This window comes from Chaetura pelagica, unplaced genomic scaffold (genome assembly GCF_000747805.2).
Source record: "Chaetura pelagica isolate M959 unplaced genomic scaffold, ChaPel_1.0 scaffold10, whole genome shotgun sequence".
NCBI lineage: Eukaryota > Metazoa > Chordata > Aves > Apodiformes > Apodidae > Chaetura > Chaetura pelagica.
In genome coordinates, this window is record NW_009952263.1 from 3,062,406 (window position 1) to 3,079,494 (window position 17,089).

General features: G+C 38.6%; 1 protein-coding gene across 2 annotated transcripts in view; it reads right to left on the bottom strand.

The window, feature by feature from the left end:
• Window positions 1-17,089, bottom strand: part of RBMS3 (RNA binding motif, single stranded interacting protein 3) — a 344,868-nt gene that overhangs the window by 40,868 nt on the left and 286,911 nt on the right. The gene's annotated exons all lie outside the window — the stretch shown is intronic.

The following is a 17,089-nucleotide window of genomic DNA, read 5'->3' on the forward strand; positions in this document are numbered from 1 at the left end:
GGAAGATAAATAGGAACGAGATGATAGGCAAATGGGTAATACTCCCATCTTTTCTTACGAGCTGTGTGGATAGAAAAAAGAGCATTCTAATTAATTCCAGAGTGACGGGGACTTGAGGGCTGGGCTCTGTGCACTGCATGCTTGTGAATCTTCATTCCATGTGAACCCCCTTCCTCCCAAAACCAAACAAACTCTTGTTTTGTCTTTGACATCAAAAGACACAACATAACTAACAGCAGATGTTCTGATAAACTCCAGTACAGACCAACCTCTTGGCAGCCATATTTCTGTTCTGCAGTGGCTTTTCCAGGCACACAGAAATTCCATTTGTGGGAGTGAAAAGTACATGAAATGGTTTTCTGGTAGTATTACTTGTGGTATTTTCTGGTACTGTTTCTACTATCGAGGAACTGCAGTATCATGAAAGACCCTGTTCTGTGGTGTTTCAGCCCTGTGTCACTCCAATTGATTATAAATGCAGGGAAGTAATGCAAAAATGCACAAGCTTGAAGAATAAAATTGGAACTAGATGAGGACAAATTTTTAGCAGAAGCCATTTGACATTTCAATTATTCAAATCTCCGTAATACAACAATCACAGTAACATACAGAACGTAGTTTAGTGAATCTGGAAAATCTGGCCTGAAATCCTGGCCCACTGAAATCAATTAGGGTTTTGCCACCAACTTGAATGCCACCAAAATTTCACTTTGTTTTAATACTCAGAGATGGAAGCCAAACTGTAATTACTGTGCACTGCACATGACTATTCAGGTATCCAACATATTTTTTTTTATGCCACAGACTGTCATTAACTAATCATCCCAAGCAGAGATGATTTTGCTCCTGTTTTTGGTGACACTGCAATTAAGTGATTTATTTTATTTTTCAACAACCTCATTTTAAATGTTGCGTTATTTTTATTTTTCTCAATACTTTCCATACAAGCAGCCTATGGCTGCCCACAGACTTGTTTAATCAAGAAACAAAATCTTATTTTATGGCAAGACAATAATCTTGTCTAGAAGCTGAACTAACTAATAAAGATAAGGACAACCAACCCGGGAACAGGAAGGCAGCAAGTCTAATAACAACTTCCAGTATGAAATCATCTAATAAATACTTGTTATGCACACAGAGAACAATCCTTAGGCTGAAATGTTGCCATAAATTATTCATATGAAAGTTTTGGACAGTAAACAAATTTATTAAGATAATGATCTCTTTGCAATTCATGAACAAAAGTAGGGGGAGGGGTCAATCCCCAGAATAACTTACAATGTATAAACTCACCAGCTCTAAGCATAAACTACAGACAGATTTGCTGTAGAAATTTTAAAATAAGCCCTGTGTGCTTTCTCCCTCCAGAAAGAGAGCCTTGAAGAGCAACTGCACAGCCAAATAATTTAGCGTATACTCATTTGTTGTTTTTGACCAGAGCACTAATCACAAGTTAGGAATCAAAGACTTCAGACAATAATGGGTGAATCAAATCAGGACTGTGCACAGCATTAGCCCTGGTCTGCTTAAAACTAACAGCACGCAAGCATGAAGCCTTTGTCAATACGGACTGCAAGGGGTTGTTGCAAGTTTGGGAAACATTGATGTACATTTTTGTTTGATGTACCAAGCTGCTTTTCCTCAATTGAGGATCCATACTGAGTGACTAGACAGTTTAAAGAGCTGAATGAATTTTACAATGGAAAAATTTCCTTCCAGTACATTTATTTAATGGTTGAAGCAACTGATGAAAGGGAAATAAAAATCTGATGAGGAGAAAAAAAATTAGACTAGAATCTAGACTCCCCCAGGACAATTTCTTGTGCTTCGTATCCTCTGTACTGACAGACAACATATTTGCTTTCTTGCTAATTACCAACAAGACTAAAATTTTACATCTTTGATGTGCATGAGATCAAAGAATATTAGGAAATAAAAGTAAGATTAACATAATTGTCTTGTACAGCTATAATAAACTATGACTACATATACAATCAGACACCCTGCTCATCAGGAAAGCATAAAATAGAATCAATTGAACTAAACAAGACTCTTGTTTAACTTTGCTTCCTCAGCACCTTCTCATGTCCCTCACACCCACCATTGGATCACAGATGCAAAGCCAGGAAAGATACTCTCTCCTGATGGCCCACCTGACACCTTTAGACCTATAGGAACTCCTTTTTCACTTGCTGAGCCTTAAAAAAACAGTAGCTGCTTTCTGAAGACAATGCAGGCCCTCAGCAGGGAAAGAAATAAAGGATTTCCAGATCCAAAATCACATATCCCTACTACTTACTTGATCTAAAGGATTAACTCCTATTTCTTTCTTTTTACTAATATTGTCTTCCTTATGTACACACAGATTGGGCACCAGCCCTCTTTGGGAGCATACTTTAGCAGTGAAGCCTTTTCCTATTATGCATATAGGACATGCTTCTCATCTCTCAAATCTGTGTGCTAGCTAGTATGAGCACTTCAGAATAAAAAAGAAAAAAAGAGAGGAACTGGTGCTTTGGTATATACCTGCATCTAAATCATCCTTACCATGGCTAAAATACTGTGTTAGGAGCACTGTGTTTTCTTCAAAATGTCTACAAGAACAATACTTCTCTGTAATAACTGATAATCACCTGGCTTTGACTGATTTGTCTTCAACCTTTACATAGACAGCATGCTTGTTTATTCCAAAAATACCTGGTATTCCTACTTCCTCATCAGCTCAAGTATGAGAAAAAAAAAAAAATCAAAGGCAGCAAAAAGTAACTGCCTCCTAAGAGTAAAATGGGGTGGGAACGTTTGGATCACTTCTGCTCATTAAGGTGACGTGAAAGGTCTACTTCTGGCTAGGAGCTGTGAGCTACACCTCAGAGCAAAACCATTTTGAAGGTTTTATTTGTCATCAGGTGGCAGTGACAATGAAAAACATCTATTGCACTTCAAGACAGCTGGTAATAAAGCAGTGTGGGGAACAACTGACAAAATAACAGTTATTGTACCAGTGTAGCTTCGAAGATTTTACAGCCACTCAGCTGGAATTATACCATTGTATTGAAAGCGGTTTAGGGTATAAAAAACACTTGGTACAGAAGGGCTCTCTCCCTTCTCGTTGCTGTATCAATAATCAGAGCAACAAAATTGAGGAAACGCAGGTCTTTGGCTTGATTGAATTTAGGTATTTTTACTGTGCAGTTTTGCTTTAGTTCACACAAGGGCAAGCCTGAAAATGTTTCCTTGCTGACAACCACCTCATTCAGCACCCTTGCAAGCAGCTCCCAACAAATCACAGTGTTCAAAGGCACATTGTTTTTGTTTGTTCTCATTGTAACAGATGTTTTGTATCATGTACTTCAACGAACTAATTCATCTGCAGAGGACCGCCTACTCTGGCTGGTGTGCATCCAGCTGTGGAAATAGCTCAAGTGTCATCTGTGGCCACTTTCATTCCATTCTTCTGATCTCACAGGATCTCAGTGACCGCATCCAAGCCCATAAAAAATAAACAGACCTGAGAACATCCTTTTAAAAAATTTCCAGCGGAGGAGTATTGCTACTCCAGGCAGGAAGCCTTTCTGGAAAGAATGTAACTGATGCTGAAGGAAGATTCACTCAGCTCTGGAAGTTTCCTCCAAAACATGCTGGTTTTATCATATGAACTACCTAGTCAATATTAAGGGGCACTGGATGTCAATGTCATGTATGATTTTGATGGAGCTGAGAGCATCTGACTAACTCAGCGCCATATCAATTAGCCCAAGCACCAGGCAATCAATCACCACCTCTTCTCTAAATGTACTGAGCCTCCATTAGGAGTTGCATATACCGTGAGGCTAGTTCATCTCAACACACTGAGCACTTTTATATACTGTGGATCCACTGTAATATATTTCTGAAGTAGAAACAAAATCAATCTGAATTGCTCTGGAGTGGAAGCATAACCCATTAATAGCTATGCACCAAGATTAAAATGTATTAGTGGATAAAAAATAGTCTGCATCTGTAAGAAGTCAATTACTGCTTGCTTGAAAGTGACCAAATAAAACACCCAATACTAATAAAGAATAGACTTTCTGAAAATGTCTTTAAAATCACCTGGGATCACTACCTCACTGGTCAAAACATGCCAGGGATGATATAACCATTCCTTGATTAGCTTCCTGAGAAGGAGCAAGAAGTTGCCTTCTGAATTTGTTGAAAAGTTAACTGCAGTTTCCCACAGGAAATAAGTAGTTCCTGATAAGATGCTGATCATACAATTCAATATCAGTTCCACTGGGTTTGCTAATTACTTTCAAACCACTTAGGCAAGTCACCCATTAAGAGGAAATTATTCAATTGCAGATCCACTGAACTGAGAAACTAGGTGACCAAAACTCCTTGTGGAGCTTGAATTATCCACCTGTGTATGAGGGCTCATAATATGTCAAAGCAAGCAGTTAATTTTGGTTTTGAGAAGCAACTATGGCTGTATTTAATTAGGCAGCTTGGCAGGATCTTTAATATTGTACAACACCAATTATTGGAATATATCAGAAACATCTCAGAAGCCTTTGAAAACCTTCAGGAAAATTACAGACATACCAGTCATCAGAACTGATTAATCAGTTTTAGGAAGCTGCATTCCAAGTCCCTTAACTTTGCAGAGAAAATGTTAAAGTTTGATGGCAACTGTCCAGTATTTTAGAGCTGATGATTCATCTTTTCATTTCTGATCAGGCATATTTGCTAGAAACCTGCTGTTCAGGTATACCTACATGTCCACTGCTTCAACATTTAAGCAGATACCCACAGAAGGCCTGAAGAGCTCACTGCAGATCATGACATTTACTGTGGTTCCTAAGTCAGAGGTTGGCTAAATGGATTTACTCACAGTGAAGCTAGACAATTTCACATGAATGTGCACAGACATCACAGCAACTGATCAATCAGTGGTATTTAGGGTAAAAAGGCATGCCTGTCAGATGGCCTTTCTGGGACTTTGTCTTTGTCTGCCACACACTACCCTTCTGATGACTTTGCTGTTGCTGAGTTTGCTTGGCTAGGGTGCCCACTTTGGAGCATGTCATAATGATAGACAGCATTCTTTGAACAGAGAAAATACTTCTCAGAGGGAAACCACCACATTTGAGCAAACCTATTGTCCTTTAGAACATATAACATACAAAAGCAATCAATGCCTGTGATGTGCCTAGGACTTGTACTGGATATCGGGATAATTAACTTCAAAGAGTCCCATCACTTCTATTTATCCACAATAATTTGACCTGCACAAAAGAGTTAACATAGCCTTTTCTTTTGTGAGAAGAATAATAAATATGGAAGAACACCCAGTTATATATTGTGCCAGCTTGGTCAAGAAGACAAAAGGAAAGAGCACGGCACAGTCTCATACTTCACTTGACACAACAGCAATCACAGCATGCTCCTATTTCTGTACTCCTCTGTTGAACAAAATGATGAAAAAGGACTAATAAAGGATTCAAATACATTCCATATTTGAGACACAAGCAGATATCATCACAAATAGATCATGGCTAATCACTATAGCCCATAGTCTCAAAGCCATGAGCTGTATCACTGATTTTTAACCAGAAAACAGATCTGAATGGCAGGAAGAATGAGAAACTAACACAGCTGAACACCTAGCCCCCATTTGAGGAAGTTCTCTTAGATTATAGTACATGAAACTCTGTTGCAAAATCTTTACAATGAATTCAGCTCCCTTATAGCAAAAAAACCCCTCCTTTAAAACAAAACTACAACAACAACAAAACCACAACAAACAAACTCTTTTTTTTTTTTTTTTTTTCCTTTGAATGGATGGCAGTTACATACATTGATTTATCTATATTATCCCTGTGGAAACATTTGTGGTTACTACCCATGGAAGTACAAAGCTCAGAATCTGAAATACATGCACATCGCCTACGTAATCCCAGCAAAAGGTTTCTCAGTGTTATATCAAAAGCTGAACTCCGTCACCCAAGGATAAATGGTCTGGTTTTACTACCTTGGAAAGTAGAGGCAAAGCAAAGGAAAGGGCAAAACTAGGATGGAGGGTTTGGAAGATACTCCAGGAAAAGTCACAGCTGCCTGTAACATGAACACCGGCATGGACTGAAGGTAGGTTTTCTGTCGCAAGTCCAAATCTGAGCACTGAGCCCAAACTCCCTCTTGACAGCAGCAATAGTACCAAGACTACCTTTCCAAAACCAGTTCCCCTCATCACCCTAACCTAAGCAACTGCCTAAAATTGGCTCTACAGTCACCTCACTTTAAAATCCACATGCCCAGTGTTAAACACCTGTGAAGTCTTAAGCTGAAATGTTATAAAATCAGATACCAAGTGGAGATTGAAGATATGCACTGGGTGTGACAGTCTGTAGAAGGCAGCATGAAACTGGGAATTGCACAGGTATTTTCCTTTAAATTCTTGTTTTTCCTGTGCCATTCCTGAGGGAACATGTGGCCTGTCACAGTGTTAGCTGTTATGATGAGTGACTTTGCTTGCTGAACTTGGAGTGGGAGTTAGCAGGGGAGCTAATGCGGCTTTGCTACTTCCACAGACATGAATGAGGGAGAAGCAGTGCTGCATCTGCCAGTCTAACAGAAACACTCAAACTGTTCTTGACAAATGTCCACCACCTCTTCTCCCCAAAGTAAGACCTGTGACAAGCACTGGGAGACATTCATTGCATCAAATGTTTCATCCCCAGTTAAAGTAAGTACACCTAGAGCAATCCTCTCCTTTCCACAGAAATGACATGGCCTGCCAGCAGGAAGAAATGTCAGTGATGGAGCGCGTACAACCACTCTTTTCCCAAAACACTGCCGCTGCTCCTGGCCCATTGGAAACCTGGGTTAGCCAGGAGTGGTGTGGGCAGCACGGAGGGACCAGCTTTACCATGGCAGATCTCACCCCCTACCTACCAATGGAAATTAGGCCTCTAGGCTCATCCCCATCAGATGTGGGACATCTGCGAATGTGGCGCCCACCCTCTTGGCTAGAGGCAGGCGACAGACTAGTAATTTCCAAAGCTGCAAGCAGGAGTTTTTTATTGATCGCGCCAAAGAGGAAGGCTATCAAGCTGGGAGCTGACACAGACTCACATCCTGTGTGGATTGGGCAAAGAGGGGGTGCATAATGATTTACAGATTGCTGTACTGGAAAAGTACAAAGGCTGTTTGAGAATAGACTGTTTGCTGTGTGAATCATATGCAACCCTCTTGTCCCACCACGGAGATCAGTAACAGGGTGTCAACCCTGTGACCTTGAGCTTGGAGCTGAAGAAATAATCCAAGTTATCCTGGACTGAGTCCTGCAGGAAGATTCTGCACATGTCTGTGAGTTATTCAGCTTTTCAGGAGGCAGAAGTAGACATCTGATAATGAGGAACCCAATTTTCTTCCTGCTTTGGCATGTGTATGTGGTGCGCAGCATGTAGAGAAAAGGTAACTTCCACTTGAATGCTCGCTCTGAAAAGCACAGTGGTGAAGGGTTACACCTGGGATTTGGGACAGTTGTTAGAGATAGGAGCCCTCCTGGGCAACAGGGCCTGCAGCAATGTTACAAAATCTCTCAGGTAACTTATTCAAACAGGCAGGGAATGGGAAGGCTGTTCAGTGGGAAGCCTTTAACTAGGTACACTCAAGGCTGTCATCAAGTAATAATGAATAACAAATTGCATTCAAAACATGGTTAGAAGCGACATTTCTAGCCCTAATTTACACTTTCCTTTTAACAATAGGTCATTTGATAAGAAAGCCTATTCTGCTGGAAGTGCATCTCTCTTTGGTAGGTAGTCAAAAAAAATAACCATTCAGTGGTTTCACTAAGTAACAACTCGGCACTCCTTCAAAATTCTTTAGACGCTGTTGATCTGTCACTGCGTTATGCAACTCATTCCTCATCAATCCACTATGAAACAGTCAAAGAATGTTCAAACTATTATATTTCACTATTTGTTTTGCAGTCATGTAAGAAAGAGGTTGAAGCCGTGCATTCAAGAATGTTGCAGAAACCACTGACTCAAAACAAGAAGCGTTTTGGCACACACTGTTGAGTGCATAGACTTAGAATGGCTTTATTTCTAATTTACACCAGTTTGAGAGGAAAATACGGCCAGGAGGTTACAACCTGAAAACTGTAATTAAGCAATAAGTCCACTTTAGTGAGACTGAAATCAGTTTAGGGAAGATACACATTAGTTGATCTAGATTTGCCTCTGTTCTGCAAAGTTTAGGTCAATATTACATTCTTTATAGAGACAATTGAACTAAAAGCAAAGCATTTTATCTAGTAGAGTAAAAAATGTATGACAAATATTGTTAGACTTGACTATATTTAAAAATAAGTCATTACTTATGCGATCTTGGATGTTTCTAACTTCCAGGATGTCAAATCGCTGTGTACATGTATACATTGATATAAAAAAACATGTTCGCACTGTCTCTGCAAAAAATAATTTAAAAATAATTATGCTATTAAGATGCTTCACCAGTTACAGTCGAGGAGTCGTTAATTAGTCAGCAGCTTACTCAGACACCTTAGTAAGTATCTCAGGAATGAACACAGAAGGGAAAAAAACCAAACCCAAACACAAAGATAAAAAAAGCTACATCTAGAGGCCAGATGTAAGACTTGCTGAAATTCTACCTGAGACTTGGCAAATGATATTCAAACACCTAACAAAAGGTTTATCACATTGATAAATGAAAAACATGGACAGAAATCAGAGCTGGTCTCCCCATGGAGTGAGAATGGGGTACATTTTAAAGGTACTTCAGAAGTAGCCCCAGCAGGATAAGGACTCTGCCTCAGTTTCCCACATGGGGCATCAAACAGCAGAGGCAGCTTCCGAGAATGAGAATTTGGGCAGAGGAATGAATATAGTCAAAGAGATTAAAAACCCAGAGAAATCAATACACTCAAGGTGCTGGAACAAGTGAAATGAGGAACCAGGACTGGATCTGCAGACCAATGGAATTGCTGGCACATGTAAACACAGTTCCAGTTGCCAGGACTAAAGAATACTAGTGACAACAGACCATAGATAAACCAAAGACAGAGGTAGCTAAACTCATTTAAAAAAAAAAAAAAAAATTTATATTTTCTAGACAAAGGACATGCAGTATATATAAGATCTCTAAAGGTCAATAAAGTGTTTCAGGCAGTGCTACACCAGAAATTGTTAAACTTTGGGGATGATAAATAATTACCTAAAGAGGAAATGGCAAAAGGTTGTGCTAAAAAGACAAACTATACTGCTCCAATGGCAGAGCCACTAAAATCTCCATGAAGATTATTCTTAACCAATCTTTTAAATAATGCCCTTTGAATTACAACGTTTGTTGTGAGGCACAGTCCATGGCAGATTGAAGTACCATACAGGAAAGACTGGATTAAACAAAGCAAGGCACAAATTAATTACGACAATTAGGCTAAAATGAGGTTTCCTTTATAATGCAGGAGCATTTGCTGGAAATCTAGGAGAAGAAGGAAACCTAGGTCTATCACTGAATTACAGGATGACTGCATAACCAAGGTCATGTGCACAAGGGAAAAAATATGTTATTTTACAATGCAGCAATGTACTCCCACTGAAGAGAAGGAAGTATTAATGCTATTGTTGGAATATTGTGAGCATCAGCTGTCCCAGAAAATCTATTTCAAAGTGACACAGATCCAAAGAAAGGTCATTCTCACTGCCAGAGGTATGAAATCTCTGTTACTGCAAATGCATAGTGATGTTGACATAGTTAGCCTAGAAAATGAAGATGCAGGTAATATTTTTGTCTATAAATTAACGTTGTAAACATCTAGAAGGGAGATAAGTTACTGAAGGTAGGAGAGAATGTCTGACCAAGAACAGAGTAGTAAAATGAATAGGAGTAGCTTTAGTTTGGAAATTAAAAATGCAGTGCTAAGCCTGAGAGCAAAGGTGTTCTGAAACAAGTCTCCCAACAGGATTAGAAAGAGGCAAAAAATCAAACTATTTTATCAGGTTTTGGAAAGGATTATATAGCATGGTTCCTGGACGCAGAAGGAACATAAACTGGTCACCAAGTCCTTCGAGTTCATTATTGTAATTTTTACACAACTCCTGCACAAGATAAATCATGAAGTAATCATAAGTAATATATAGATCAGCTAGTTCCCCGTACTTATGTAAATTGGTCCTTTAATACACTTGCGTAACATAACGGTAATTTATGGAAGTGCTTTTGTTCTAAGGATTAGGAAGGTGCCAGAGTTGCCTTCATCAACTTACTGCTGCAGGCGTGATTCTCTTTTCATTCTCACTGCTTCACATCTATGCACTTTAATTTTCTTAAACAAAGTTAACTCTTGATTTATACTGGTAAAAATCAGACCAAATATCTCCCTTTGTAGCTAGGACAGGCTTATTTTAACATTGAACAAGAAAACCCTAAACTTTAATAGTATCATTGTGAGACTGTGTTTGGAGGCATCAGTCAACATAGCCCTTGTTCCAACAGACTTCTCACAAACAGCTAGTAAAAGCTATTTAGTGGTATGACAGTTCTATAATCTAAATAGACAGGATTAAAAAAAAAAAAAAAAAAAAAAAAAAAAAAAAAAATAAAAAAAAAAAAAAAAAAAAAAAAAAGACAAATAAGAAACTGAGGCTGAGGAGAAAGATCTTTTCTCCAAGGTCACAGAACAGATCAGTGGCAGACAAAAAATCTGCCACTAAGTGCTCTAAGCCTATGTGCACCCTCTGAAACACGTGCGAGGAAAGGCAGGCTCAGGTCAAAAAGGAGGTTGAGAAAGGAAGAATATAGCTATATATTACTTTTATAGCTGAACAAGTTGCAATATTTCCATTCGGAATTTTCTTCCAATAGCAATTGAATCCTCTGGGACAAAAATCTATATGAATACCATATTTTTAAAAATACTAATACAGTCATTAACTTTGCAGTTTGCACCTTAATTCTTACATCCCCCCTTCTCCACGGTTTTCTATAATAGGACATTTTGTCAAAAGCCTAAAACGTGACTTAAATCTTTCACTAGCAGGAATTCACATTTACAACTTTGACAGTTTGTACCACTCTGTTATTCTTATCTTGGAGTCATCATAGTTACAGTGCTGCCACAGTATTACTCTAGCTGTGTAACACAGCTGTTCCTTCATACTGCTCTTCTGGGTTCACAGGGCTGTTCCCTTCTCCAAAGCTGCCTAGTGTCTCATGTGTAATGGAAATGCTGATTTTCTGTAGTGCAGAGATGTGGTTTGTAAGCCAAAAGAAGATCCAGGTCCCCTTCTGCTATAGAACTGTGCTGCAGCAACATCCTCTATCCTTAACTATGGAAACAAGAACCACATGTCCATTACATGAGAGGCACCCACCACTGTGTGCAGCAGGCACCCATCAGTAGATCATTCCCAGCCTTGTCACCAACTAGTGTGAACCTTCTGAGCTCCCACAGCACAGGGCTTATTCAAAGATTTTTCCTGCCTGTGGCAAATGAAAATGGCTGCTTTTCCTTTCCAGTCTCACAGAACTTGCATGTTTGGCAACTAAACTATACAACCATCTGTGTTCCAAGTGGGCATGTGTCCCACTTACTACAATCATATAGTGGGATTTGCTTAAGCCACCATAGCAGAGCTCTCACTGCAGAGGTTGGATAATGGTAGCATCAATTGCAATACAATGGACATTACCAGGAAAAAATAAGAGATGGTCCATGATGGAGAATAAATCTAAGAGAACTGTAATATACATGTATCACATGCCTCTCTAGTTCACAGCACACATATGTATGTGTAACAATAATGCAATGCATATGGCAAAATATTTGATGGTGAGCTAAACTGAGAAATCATCTGACAAATTTATATCACATGCTTACCTAATTCACCACTCTGCTGACCCCATTACTTTCTACACACTCATTAATCTAATGCAAGGCCTATAATTAATACCATGTGCTTATATAGTCCATCGCTCTCTCCCAATCCTATCACATTCTGCCTACTTATTAATCTACCACCTGGACAATAACTAACTTGACAAGTGCTAAACAAATGAGGAATTTTTTCTCAAAACGGCAAATGTGATATATGAGCCCTACAGCTTGTGTTCAGGTTTTTGACTTGGTGTAAATTTAAAAATAGATGTGAATGCAAATCTACATGCAACCAGAGATGTTATGTATATTGTATGAAATAAATAAAGTATTAGTGATTTTCAGTCTTAGTTGATGTACAAGAAGTTGAAAATTTAAAACAGACTGCAGGCTTTTTACAAAATTAGAGATTGATTTTATATTTTTTTTCACATGTACTACATTCTTCCATAGAAGGTATTCTAATGTCTATTGATTAATAACTGCATTTTTTAAAAATAGCCATCTTTGATAAAACTTATTGCTTTTAAACAGCTGCTGTATTAAGATTTTTCTTGACAATGAAGGCTGATAGTTAAGGTTGCACCTTTTCTGTTAAAATGAAGTCAATATTCCATAACCTCAACTAGAATTTTCTGGCTTCAAAATCTCTGGGGTACCTTTCAAATTTAGTGTCAGCCTTCTCTTTTTCCAAATATATTTTTCATTTATGTTTATAGATTTGTATGAAATATAGATGTATTTTTTTCCACTAATGTAAATGTCTTTTTAAAAGTCTTAGACTGATGGTTTAGCTATTTAATATTCACACTATCTAGCATACCTGAAAGAAGAGAAAATTTTACTAGAACTTTTAAGTCTTTTTAGGATAAACTAGCAAAGCACAAGTTCCTCAAATGCAAGAAGGGCTTGCCTGCTGGAAACACTTGTGGTTCTCCTGTCCATGTATTCTAAGTGAATCCATATGTGGTGTGTCTTGCTGCAACCACAAAAAACCCCTTCAGTTTCACTAGGGGGCTCTAGCAGTGTGTCAAAGGGAGTTGGAAATCTAACTCGGATATATCTTTTTCTACCATTCATAATAATTCATATTCATTTCTACAACAGCAGAACAAAGTAGTGCAGCACTACTTTGCTAAGATTCCAGAAGAGCTGTATTATCTACCCCTACACTTGAGTACGAGATGTAAGTTGAGTGAGATGTTTACACCTATTTCCTTTTAGATGTGTGAGTTGGTCAAGACTGGGCACTGCTTTTCTGTCCTGGGTATTCTCCTCAACACAACAGAACTTGGCATTAAAGAGGATCAGGAAGCACGTGCTCAGCTGAGTCTGAAATTACCCATTTAGTAGCACTGAGATAACACCTATATACAGGCAGTGGTGGGTGAGAAGCAGGCAGAAATGACCTCATGCAAGCCTGCCTGTCCCAAAGGACTATTGCCAATTAGTGTCTTGATTATCAGAGTTATAGAATTGGCAGTCCTTGATTTTCTACCTTGGGAAACACTGGAATTAAAATTGTTCAGCAGAACTTTGGCATGAGTATTTGGTTAGTTATTTCAACCTCTAAACTCTTTAGCCTTGAAAGTTCAAGTAAGTTCATGTTCAAAGGATCTCTTAAAAATACACAGCTAAAAGTTAAAGGACTAGCTGGAGATTCCAATTTCTAAGGATTATTTCCTGTTTACTTTACATACGAGCTAGTTTCACATTTCATCTTGGAGGCGGGACTCAGCTGTCTGCAGAGGACATATTTTGTTCCCTTAGACTCACGTAGGCAAAGGCAAGATGAACTCCCAGGTCTATTTGCTCAAAAGGTAGAGCAACAACCAGGAACTAGAGAAAGGCGACCGGCGAGAGGGACACTGAACACAGCACAAGGAACTTCTTTGTTCAAGAGCGTAGGAATGAAAACACTGAAACTGCTGTGGTATTTTGGATATTATCCAAAACAACAGAGTCGCTAGTGAGAAAATGAAAACTGATATATTTCAGTTGGACAGTTTGTACTTTTTTATGCTACATTCATGCACAACAATCAAAGGCAAGAATCTGGAGTCCTTACTCAGCCTCGCTTCTCACCAAAGCAGGGGTTTTACACTATTTATGAAATAAGAAACATTTTTGTTGTTGCATTTAAAGACTGACAGATTACATTAAGCCATAGGCCAGAGGAAGGAAGACAGAAAAAAATTATAAGGGCATTTGTTAAGACATTGACCTTTCTAAAAGGGCCCTAAGGGCTTGGGAAATGTCCAGAGTTCTCCCAAATGCAGTTTATCATGATCAATAGCAGGTTTTTTCATATGCTACTCAGCTTGCACCCTTCATGCTGCCACTGGCATGTTCTCTGTGCAGCTATTATGCAGAAAGTATTCCAGACTGCAAATAGTATCTATCTAGGCACTCACAGTACTTATAGCCACTCAGTTCTACTTGCAAGTAAAAGAATGTAAGCGTAAAACCAAAGTGCACGTAGACTATTAGAGTATTTCTGTTGGTTCACAAAAACAGAAAAATTGCCTTTAAAGAGGAGGAGTGCTTGTATTATTTGTAAAAAAGATTAAATTCAAAGTTTCACACAAATGTCATTGTTAAGAAATATGAAAGTTATCTATATAAGAATTGACTAAACAACACATTTTTCAAAGTTTTTTTCCTGAACCATCAAGACAGCCTTTGGGGACTACAGGAAAAACAAACTAATATTGCAAATGTTATAAATCCCCAGACTAACTCTTATCCCATTTATGTTTTGATTCTGTAATCGCTATCCATCTACCCTTATCCTGAGGCAGCAATGAAATACAAGACTTCTTTCAAGTAGGGATGAGTGAGTGCTGTACTTTGAAAGCTACAGTTGACTAAATGGAGCCCAGACTGCCATCAGGGCATCAAATGTTAGGCCAATATGAGTTCAATCTCACACTGCCCATGTGACTGTTTTTTCTCATGGAATGTAATTTTAGTTGTTATTTACTTTTAAGGAGATGACAAAAGTAAGAAGATAAACAAGGTTGGGGAATGGAAAACAATGTATGCAAATACTTTCCAGGTGAGATAGATATAGATATAGATATAGATATAGATATAGATATAGATATAGATATATAATTGCTATCTGCTAGGGTCAGAGGTTTATCTGATTGTAGTTAAACAAGCTACAGAAGGAACTGGAGATACAATCTTTTACTCTAGTAGGATTTTTTTTAATCCACCAAATAAATGGATACAGAAAGCACACATGCACACACATCAGGAAAATTTGGCTGAAATAGATATATAACAGGAAATAAAGGAGTAACATCTCAGGCAGGCCAACCTACTGCAGGAGATTCCACTGAAGAAAGATCATGGTATTTAAATCAGTGGGCAGGCAGGTGTCAAAGAACACAAGACGGGCAGGCAGAAGAGGGTCAGGCAGAAGAGAGACAGGCAGACAGGGTGGTAGTGCCATGTGGCACTGCTCTTCCCTCCTGTCGACAAGCTTTCTAGCGTGGGAGAAAACTGTCCTGTCTGTGTGCAGCAGGCTGAAAGAAAACCTCCTTTGTCTCCTCTATAGCACAGTCCTGCCTATTTTTCCATCACGAGGGACACTACGTGGTGTTAAATTATACATAAGTATCAAGTAGGACTTTCTGTCGGAAATGAAAAGCTAATCATCCAGTAACATGATTTAGTGGATACTTATAATCAAAACAAAGAATTAACCAGCAGCATTTGAGCAATTCAAACTGTGCTTTCTGTATGAGTTCATCTCTACTCACAAGGAATAATAGAGGCTTCATAAAATATTCTCTTTCCTGTAATATTTATCTGTACTGGTTTCCAGTGGAACACCACGTGCCGCAACCAACCACCTCATAAAATATTATGAAGTAAAGTAGTGGCAATTTAGATAATAACATGGCAAACTAAGTTACAAGAAGAAACAAAAAGCTAACCAAATAAGAAAGTTCCCAGTTTCATCAGCTCACAGGGTTACCAGAACTCATGCCTTCAACTTTGTCAACTTCATCATAATCTTTTCTTCATTTTTTACCAAGGGGTAAATAAATACCTCCAGCTACCACACCAAAATTCTTCTTCTAGTACTGTAGAAAAATGCTTTGCTGAACATTGTCAAATAAAACTCAAACCCATACACACAAAAACAGGGATTGGTAAAATACCTAGGTTTTTCTTTTAGAAAGGAAGCCTTTCTGCAAGGATCAGAAATTCTTTACTTTTACAAGTTTGATAACTCATCATATACACACATGTCTAAGATTTTGTGTGGTCTGCAATTAAATCCAAATACTAGAATATAGGGTCGATGTTAACTGTTAATTTGTTTGATACAACTCATCTCTCTACGAGGAACACAGCAGTAGCTTTACTCCTTTGAGACCGAAATTTCTACTAGGGTTGGAGAGAGGCACAGCACACAGCACTGCAGTAGTGGGAACTGGACTTCTAGGAGACAGGCAATCCCACATTATGGCCATTGCCTGGTGAGGAAAAACTGAAGAACTTGACTCCAAAGAACTGAGGGATGTGGAAGGTGGTTTCAAATAGGGATCAGAAGTCTGTGCTACTAAGCAGGTAAGCAGTGTAATTGTAACCACGTAGTATAACTGACCAGAGGCTAGTCTACTCTGTCAAAATATTTGAACACAAGTATGAATAAAAACCCCACCTTGAATTAGACACCTTAATTTCAATTTTTTTCATTCCTCATATAAGTCAATGTGCTGATGCTTATGAGGAGTACACATTTGAGTATTGATTAATGACCCAATTAAGTGGATCCATACCTGAGAAAGCAACAAAAGGTAGGATATGAAAGTAAAGCAAACTGTGCATACTGGGATTCAGCACATTGCTTCCTTCTGGTCCATGGCTAGTATTTAGGGAAAGTACCTCAAAACTCTTCTGTGAGGTAAACAAAAAATAATCTGCACTGCTTCTAATGAATGTTGGTAGAAGAGTAATGCAGCTTTAAGCAGTAGTTATAGAGTGATGAAAGATGACAATTTACACGGGGGAAAAAAAAAAGCTGACTGGTCAAATCACAAAGCAGATTCAGATTTGGCAGGGACTCTAAGACAACTGTGCTTTACCCTCTTCCAGTACTTGAAATGCATTACTGAAGCATTGAGGATGCTTTAAAGCACATACAACTACAAAGGACTTTTTTGATGGATAAACATATACGGGAGGGGT